We start from the raw sequence: 9,511 nt of genomic DNA on the forward strand, positions 1-9,511 counted from the left end.
TTTCTTTACTAACATACAGAGTTCTGCTCTTGAACCTGAGCTTGTGCTGCACATTCAGTTGTTGTTCCCTCCAACTTTGCCTGTTGTAGGATGCTCAGTCATAGGATGTGCTCTGGCATCCCTATTCCATGTGCCATTATGGCTTCCCCTGATGTGGTTTGATCGGACTAGCTCTCTAAAGTTAACTATTATTTTCATCATCTTCCCAACACCAGGTAAAGCCCACTGAGTAGTTATCTTCCCAGAGCCTGCACCAGATGCGTCTGAACCAACTACTTGCCCAGGAATTGATCCAGTCCAAAAGACATGACTCATTTCAAGTTCTGGTAAGCCTATCAATGGTGCAAGAAATTCATGTAGCTCCTCTACCTCTTTAGAATAGTGGTTAAGAACACAAATCCTGGCATCAACTTCCTTTGAGGCTAAATCCTGGTCTACACCAAGACTTAGCTGGTGACCTGTGGCAAGTTAGTTCATCTCTCTGAGCCTGGTTTCATCATCCCTACTTGAAGATATTATCACCCATCTCACAAACTTGTTATGAAGATTAATAGAGACTATAGAAAGAAAAATATCTAGAATAACATCTTACCTATAGTAGGAGCAAAATAAATATTGATTTCTCTAGGTCCTTCCCCTGAAAGTGCATTATCCACACACATTACTTGTTTTGACCCTTACAACGACTTTTTAAAATTGGAGGATTAAATATTACTTGTATGAAGCACAGATACATAATAAAAACAAGATAAATATAGTTATTGTTATTTACAACCATTAATAAGGCAGCACATCCTGATTGAGAGATTAACTGTGTCTTACTTTCTTGAATATAGGCTCATGGTGAATGAGCAAGAGGTCACCATCCATCATGACAGCTCCTTTCCTTGTATTCACATGTGCTACCTACAAAATGTAGCACTTGTCTTCTAAGGCCTGTTCTCAAGCTTTGAGGAGGACCATCAGCTCCTCAAACAATTTGCTTGGTTTCAGAGATCATCCTGCAAAAAACTCCTTCTGGGAGATTAACAGAATGGCTGCATTGTGAATCTTCATAGTTATTTTCATCTTAATTTGGAAGAATGGCATTGCATACATCAGTAGACGGTAATGAAAGCTGTCATGGTATAAATTATGCAGCCCCCCCCAAATTCATATTTTTGATGTCTCAAACCTCAATACTTTAGAATATGATGATTCTTGGAGATTAGAACCTTTACAGAGGTGATTACGGTAAATGAGGTTATTAGAGTGAGCCCTAATACAATCTGACTGATACCTTCATAAGAAGAGACTATTTGGATTCACAAAGAAAGACCAGGGATGTGTGCCCACAGAGGAAAGAATTTCTGAGTACATATCAAGGAGATAGTCAATACGTCAACAAGAGTAACCACAGAAGAAACCAAACTCACTGATGCCTCAATCTAGAATTTCTAGCTTTCACACCTGTGAGACAATATATCTGTGTTTTTGTAAGCTGCCCAGTCTGTTGTATTTTGTTAGGAAGTGCTAGAAAACTAATGTGGTGGCCTAGTATAGAATTAGGCTGTAGTATGGGGGCCAGGTAGAGAGAGAGGCAAATGCTTGAATCAGAAGAGAGAAGTGGTTCATTGGGAGATGTCATGGCGGTGATTTAGATTTCCTGAGAGTAGGTGGATGAAGACCTGCGTTTTGCTTCCTTACAGGGAACTGGATCGATGCAACTGCTGGCCCGGGTGCCTTGGAAAACAGACTCCTGGTGTGTGCCCTTCAGAGGAGTGTATAGGTCCCTTTGCGAAGACCCTGAGGCCAATAAGAGGACACTACAAGGGTCCTCAGTGTAGCTCTCTGTAGAAGCAGAACCTTACAATCACACCACATTCCTCCATGGCAACTCCGGATAATGGTTGTAAGATAATAGTTAGACCTAGGACTGGGGCTCTACCTCATTTTCCTGGGACCATACAGGAATCTAAATTCCCTGTTAATCTTCATAACAACCCTATGAGATGGCTGTGCAGGAATAAAGCAGTCTCTAAGAAAAGGTTCAGGGAAGCTTCATTAATGTGTATAATTGTCATCCTGCTAATCAGGTAAGTATTGACACAGAAGCAGATTTAATATCATTAAAAAAAAAGAAATGTAACATTTCTAGCATTTCCATCTGTGGAATAAACTATTATAAGTGAATAGATGGAGAAATTATAAAGTTGCAGCATTAAGGTTAGAGGCAGATTTTTTTTTTGTTTGTTTGTTTTGTTTTGTTGCTGGGTATCTGTAAGATCAGCATAGCACCTAGCACCGGGTATGTGCTAAATAAACATTTGTTGAATAAAAACAATGCAGTATTCGTGTGTTGTTTCCTTCATTTCAGATATGCACAGAGGCATAGAGTCATAAAGGGACCTTGCCAAGGTCATGCAGTGAATCAATTGCCAAGATAAGGCAAGATTGAAAACATTTGACTCCCATTCCAGTGCTCTGCTCAAAGCCCATGTAGATCTTTAACACCCTTTGTGCCTGGGCCAGGCCAGTGGATGTGCAGAATGACCAAGTGTGACAAATTCTCTGTTCCTCTGTCCCTGTGCGCAGGGAATTGACATCTTCTATGATAATCAAGCTGGCAACATCAATCTGGAAGTTTGTTAATGACACTGACCTAAATCTGTCACATTGCAAGAAACACTTCACAGCAGCTGGGATTTTGCTGCCATATAACGACTTTTTAGTACGTGGAACTCTCTAATAAGCTGATTAAAAAATAATTTTTTTGAAGGCTTAATATGTACTTTTCAGACATCTGATAAGAACCAAAGTAAATGGAAACATCATGCTGAGTGTAAAAAAGCAGGAATCTTGCTTGTGTTGGAAGATGCTCATATTTGGGTTCAGGCACACTTCTCTCAGTTGCCAGAAAAAAAAGTCTGGCATAATCACACTTTCATTTAAACCTTTCTTTGGTCTGTGATGATGCCAGTTCAGTGAATGAGGGGCAAAGTCATGGATAAGCAGTGACCTTCCTACAATGACTTGGCTTCTCACTATGCCACATGAAGCAGAACTGTTTTATTATTTATGTTCCTGATGCTGAGATGTAAGTCCCTATCTCTAATTTCCCAAAAGACTGAAAGAAAGGTAAGCATGGTCACCTTTATGTTACAGAACAGGAAACTGAGTCTCAGAAAACATCTTTGGCCTTGGAACTTTGCAAGAGCGAGATTCACAAGATCTAACGCCCAATCCCATGTCACAGGAGCCATTCATTCTTTTTTTCACCTAGGAAATCTTTGGCACCTACTATGTTCTTGGTTCTGCACTTAAATGATTTTGTGTCTCAAAGCAAAGGAAAAGGTGCAAGCTTTCTTCAATCAGGAAGCTTAAAAATTATTGAGCATAGCAATCTTGTTAAAATATAAACCTCATTCTTATTAGTACTTTTCCATTGTATTACAAAACCGAACTTCTTAGATGAGTACCACACTTTATAACTCACCATTGGTCAGGAAAAAAAAAAAAAATTGGCAGACTTGGGTTGCTTAAATTGTACACTTTTCCAAGAAAGGCCTGTCTTCATGATTGGTTCTATGCCAACCTCTGATACATGAGTTTGGAGCCCTTGGAACATTCTGCCCGATATGCATATTTTTGTGCACCTGGGGCCTTGAGCCATGCTGTACCAGTTTGATCAGAGAGTTTCTGTTAACCAGTGTCATTTATAGGACATCTCTGTTTTTTCTCTGGGGACCTAGAGACAGAACAGCTGAAGTCAGTCACACACAGATGCTGCATGACTGTGTAACTGATCCCCAGTACAATCCTAGGCACTAAGGCTCAGGTGAACACCCTTCTCTGGGTGAACACACATAACATGTTGTCACACTTTGCTGTGGGGAGAATTGAGGGTAGCCCAAGCAACTCTCCCAGGAGACGAAATCTGGAAGTTGGCACTGGGTTTCTCTTGGACTTAACCCTATGCTCCACGTCCCTTTGTGAATATTAACTTGTATCTTTTTTCTATAATAATCGTTACCAGTTAATATTACAGCTTTTGAATTGTGAGTCCTTCTAGTGAACCATTCAGCCTCAGGGTGGACCTGGGCACTCCTGACACAGCTATCCACTTTCCCACCCACAGCACACCTTCAGCGCCATATCTATTACATAACTGAAGAATCCGAGGCTCCCTGAGGCCAAATGCCTTCTCTGAAGTTTAAGGGGCCCAAGGTCATATGCACTCTAGCTAGTAGAGACCATGATCTAAATTTTGCCTGTTTAGGTGCACCATAACGGGTTCTGTGTTATCACACACCAAAAATCATGAGTATACCCACCAATCACAGTCAGCTCTGGACAGCCACATGCCTCTCTCCTTGAGGACTAGGCTGCCATCAGAAGCGTGTGGCATTTCAGGGAGAAGAACAGTGTAGTCCTTTGCAGGGAGGCATATCTGAGAGAGGAAAGGTCATTTGCTCTCTCAAACACAATTGTCAGAACACTCGGTCCACTTTGATGTGAGGAACAAGTGAGGAGATACAGGGAACTTGCAACATGCCTCTAATTAATGTGTGCCCTTCTGTGTGGAACCAGCCAGCTAAAAAAGGCAATTGCCTGAATACTGTAGGAAGTAAGCTGCCAGAACTAGAACTCACACTGTTCCTGGGGCCCCCCAACATTGACCTCATGGCAAACACTGTGCTTTTCATTGTTGACTTCCAACCCTCAAGGTCTCAATGGGGTAAGTTACTGAAGTTATTTAAAATGCAAAAAAGCTCTAAGTCATCTTCATCAAACCTACATCAACACCATTTATTTAAAGAAAACAACTCCTTTCCCTACAGACCAAGGACTATGTTTCAAGGCCCATGCTTGATACTTAAGCATAAATCTTTAGTCTTTCTCAAATTGTCTGAGAAGATGTATCTGGGATACAGACAGATACTCAGACCTGGATCTGTCAAACAATTCTTAGCCTTGTTTCAATTCTCTCCTCTTTTACAAAACAAACGAACAAACAAAAACCTGCTCTGAAACATTAGTATTCCATGCTTCATCATCATTCATTCATTTATTTGCTCATTTATTTACCATTCATTAAGTGTTAGCAATGTATCATACATTGTTCTGTATTTGGGGAAAATAATAACAATTAAGTCCTTGCCTCAAAGTGTCTACACTCAGGTTTAGAAAGTAGTGCATGCTAACAAAACACGGAGATGTGGCATCCCAAGAACAACAGTAGATTTGCGGAATATAATCAAGGCATAGACGAAGGAGTGGTCCATTTCTGGATCAAGCACTTTTTATTTGCGTTCTAAAAATATCTGTCCATTTCACGTCATTCACATCAACTCCCCATTCTTTACCCAAACTATTACCTCTTTTTCTCCATTCTTAAAGTTATTCTCAGCACCCACTGAGTATCTCAATCCCTCACCAACCCTGTTGGTCTAGACCAGATGCTCCACTGAACACCAGTGTTCAGTCTATACCAAATTCAGGTGTCTTTCAGATTTAGGCTGGACCAGCCTTGCAACTTGCATTAGATCCTTCTGCTGCAAGGTTCTTGTTGACAGAGCTCAAACTTTATCTCCAGAGATCTAGAGGCTGTGGGGTACTTTCTATGGAAAACCTGTGCCCTGGAATTGCTTATCTAAGCTGAAACACAATCCACTCACCTCCTGGTCTCAGGGCAAGATTTAAAGCCTTAATGGTGTCTCATTGATTTCCTAAGATTGCTCAGAACTTGCACTCTGCTGTTGCATATTTTAGCTGTTCCTGTTCTGTTCTTGCATCCAGGGGTGATTTTCTAAGAGAGAACACACACTTGAAGAAGCTGAATTAAATACACTTAAATCTCATTAAGTCAGACACCACAAATTTAGAGTAGACTCAAACATAACTTTGTGTTCTCCAGAAGTAAAATGATTTTCTAAATAAATTAATGGTGGAAATAAGCTGTAGGAGGAAAAGAATGTTTAACTTGTTTAAAAGGCAATGTTCCCAACCACCTTTAATGATTTCAGAGGCGCCATCAACATATGAACAATTTTCTTTGTGTTTGTTTGTTAGGACTTGTTTTTCAATTAATAATTTCCTATTTGGAAAAAATTCCCTTTAGTTTTCTATGCCATAAAACTGAAAAAAAAAAATAAAGCTATACATCTTTTAAAATATTCACTAAATCTAACCTTGTCCACAATGCTATGCATTTTAGAAACATATTGTATATACACATAAATATATATATATGTATACATTGAAAATACAAAGGAAACATCTTAAAATGAAGTGGTATATTTATAGTTGGTAGCACTAAAAGTGATTTTTATTTTCTACCTTATATTTGTAAGTATTTTCTGTAATGAACACTCATGTTTCTCATCAACATAAAAAGATAAAAACATTACACTAAAATTTTAAAATATTTAACAGATATTCTACCTCAAATAGTTTCTGTAAGCAAAGGCAAAGCATATTTAGCATTTATGAATGGAAAGACTTGGTGGGTAGTGTAAGATGCTGTCTCACCACAAGTCCAAAATGTATCCGTGGGCCTCCCTTCCTGGAAACCATCACTGGAGCCAATCATAGTTTAGAAGGGAGTCAAGATTAATTTTTATATTGTATCAGAAGCACCTGTTATGATCCTAGGATGGCAGGATAGCATGTTACTTCTGCCTTTCCATGTCTTCTCCAGGAGTTCAAGGGTGTCTTGGCAGCTCAGCTCAAACTCAGGCAGCTCGCACAGTAGACCACCTGGTTACCGAGTCCCTATAAATCATAGCTAGTGCTGCCTACCTCCAAGAAAACTTCCCCAACTCCTATTGGTGACTATTACAATTATTATCATTCTTGCAGCTATATTGAATATCTTATTTTTTCCAGGTAATTTTCTGTTCATTTTAAAGATAGAATTTACTTTTTCTCCACGATTAATCACAGACTGATGCTCAGGGATATAAAATAAATGGTCCAGCATCCCACGGAGGGTGCACTCTGGAGGTGATATTCCAACCTGTGGTCAGCTGACCTGAAGCCCGTAGCCTCAGCACTCCACAGCACTGTCTGCCTCAGCTTTCCAGCCAGCTGTATTCCAACCGCCTCAAATGTCTGTCTCAGCAGGGCACTGGGAACTCAGAAGATCCCTCAGTGTTTGCTGGTCACTCTTGAATTTCAATGTTTGATTTTAAGATAAACATAAGGTTGGACTGACCACATAACTCCCCTCGAGTCTGAAACATATTTTTAGACCTGGAGGAAAGCATATCACAAAGATGGACTAGGGGTCAGGCGTTCAGAGTTTCAGGCTCTGCGTCTTCTCCTAATTAAATGTGTGATCTTGAGCTTCGTGTGTCACCTCTCTAAACCTCAATGTTCTATAAAATAGTGTATACAGCCAATGAAGGGGAAAATGAGATAAATTATAATGCACTAATGTTTTATTTTTATTAATATAATTTATAATTAATGGCATCTTCATCTTCATAATCAGTTGTCCTCACAGGTCTAAGCATGCAATTTAGAATTTTCTGAACAAGGCTGTTCAGAGAAGCTTTTATTTAATATAAGCTTCAGTGGGTCTTTCTGGAAGGAAAGAGTGCCATTTTAAACACTAAGCAGCCCTCCCTGATTCAGTCCAGTCTGCAATCAGGCAGGTGGGGTGACTTAATTGCTGATATTTCTCCACAGCTGAGACTTCAATCCAGAGTATCTGTTTCACTAGGGTGGAATAGAAACCAGCTGAAAACAAGACATAACCACTTAGCCCCATCACACCAGACAGGGCCCCAGTTTCTCAGGCCACAACACTGTAAAGGCCCTCGACAAAGCCCCAGGGAAAAATTCAGAGGGAGTAAAACAACCATGGGGCGGAATCAGCGGAAAAACTCTGGTAACATGAATAACCAGAATAGATCAACCCCTGCCAGAAAAGATATGGCAGGTGCAATTGAAGATCCCATTCATAAACAACTGGCTGAGATGTCAGAAATCAAATTCAGAATTTGGATTGCAGACAAGATTAACAAAGTGGAATTAGGAATTCGAGGAGAAATTCAAAAGTTGTCTCAAGAATTTAACGAATTTAAAGACAAAACCACCAAAGACTTAGACACACTGAAGCAAGAATTTGCAGCCCTCAAAGATATGAAAAATACAGTAGAATCCCTCAGCAACAGAATGGAGCAAGCAGAAGAAAGGATTTCTGACATGGAAGATAAAACCTTTGAACCCTCCCAAACTCTCAAAGAGGAAGAGAAATGGAGAGCAAAAACGGTTCATTCTCTCAGAGTGCTCTGGGATAATTCAAAGAAGGTGAATATCCGAATCATAGGAGTTCCAGAAACAGATGAAGTGGCCTCACTGGGCACAGAGGCCCTGCTGCATGAAATTATGAAAGAGAATTTTCCAGACATGCCTAGAGATTCTGAAATTCAGATAGTGGACAGCTTCAGAACCCCAGAATGACTCAACCCCAATAAGACATCCCCCAGGAATATCATAATTAACTTCACTAAAGTTAATATGAAGGAGAAAATCCTCAAAGCTGCCAGGAGAAAGAAAACCATTACCTTCAAAGGGAAGAATATTAGAATGACTGCAGATCTCTCTGCTGAATCTTTTCAAGCCAGAAGAGGGTGGTCACTGACTTTTAAACTCCTAAAGCAAAATAACTTTCAACCCCAGATCTTGTATCCAGCTAAACTGAGTTTCATTTATGATGGAGAAATTAAATACTTTAATGACATTCATATGTTGAAGAAATTTGCCATAACCAAACCAGCTCTTCAGGATATTCTCAGACCTATCCTCCATAATGACCAACCCAATCCTATACCACAAAAGTAAACTCACTCAGAAACTTCAGATCAAACTCCAATTTCTACACTGGCAAAAGGATTAAAAATGCACACTGGACTTTTGAAAAACTCGATACCCAAAACTTCACCAGACTTATCAATATTCTCCATTAATGTGAACGGCTTAAACTGTCCTCTAAAGAGGCACAGGTTAACTGACTGGATACAAAAACTCAGGCCAGATATCTATTGCATACAAGAGTCACATCTTAACTTAAAAGACAAATACAGATTCAGGGTGAAAGGATGGTCATCCATATTTGAGGCAAATAGCAATCAGAAAAAAGCAGGTGTTGCAATTTTATTTGCAGATACAATAGGCTTTAAACCAACAAAAGTAAGGAAGGACAAGAATGGTCACTTCATATTTGTTAAGGGTAATACTCAATATGATGAGATCTCAATTATTAATATCTATGCACTCAACCAGAATGCACCTCAATTTATAAGAGAAACTCTAACAGACATGAGCAACTTGATTTCATCCAGCTCCATAATAGTCAGAGATTTCAACACTCCTTTGCAAGTGTTGGATCGATCCTCCAACAAGAAGCTGAGCAAAGAAATCTTAGATTTAAACCTAACCATCCAACATTTGGATTTAGCAGACATCTATAGAACATTTCATCCCAATAAAACTAAATACACATACTTCTCATCAGCCCATGGAA

Source organism: Nycticebus coucang, chromosome 2 (genome assembly GCF_027406575.1).
Source record: "Nycticebus coucang isolate mNycCou1 chromosome 2, mNycCou1.pri, whole genome shotgun sequence".
Taxonomy (NCBI): Eukaryota; Metazoa; Chordata; class Mammalia; order Primates; family Lorisidae; genus Nycticebus; species Nycticebus coucang.